The sequence below is a fragment of the Pygoscelis adeliae genome, unplaced genomic scaffold (assembly GCF_000699105.1).
Source record: "Pygoscelis adeliae isolate BGI_AS28 unplaced genomic scaffold, ASM69910v1 Scaffold681, whole genome shotgun sequence".
Classification (NCBI taxonomy): Eukaryota; Metazoa; Chordata; class Aves; order Sphenisciformes; family Spheniscidae; genus Pygoscelis; species Pygoscelis adeliae.
This window is the reverse complement of record NW_008824015.1, coordinates 37,164-37,576: the sequence shown is the minus strand read 5'-3', so window position 1 is coordinate 37,576 and position 413 is coordinate 37,164.

The window sequence follows — 413 nt, the reverse complement described above, 5'->3', positions numbered from 1 at the left end:
TCTCCGGTCCCCCAGCTCTGGGGCTTTGAAGGTGTCTCCCCTTGTGCCAGGGGTGAGCAAAGAGGGAACGTCCCAGCACACCGTTCCCAGCCCCATATAACGGGGCCTGCTTTGTTTTCCCGTGCGTGCAATACGCGCCAGTTCCTCCCTCGCGCTGTGCATGGGACACACGGGATCCCAGGGACGGAGCATCGTCTGCGGGGTAATTAGCAGCACCAGGGGCTCTGCCTTTGGGAGCGCGCGGGGCAGGTGCCGCTGGGCTGGGCGGGCTGGCAGATGGCCTGAAGGACTCTCCGGGGATCTCGAGCCATTACCAATAATCCAGCGTCTTTCTTCAAACGTGACGTGGAAGCGCCTCGCCGGTGCCGCAGGAGGGGGGAGGGCTGTGCCTGTGCCCACACCACACAGGCCAG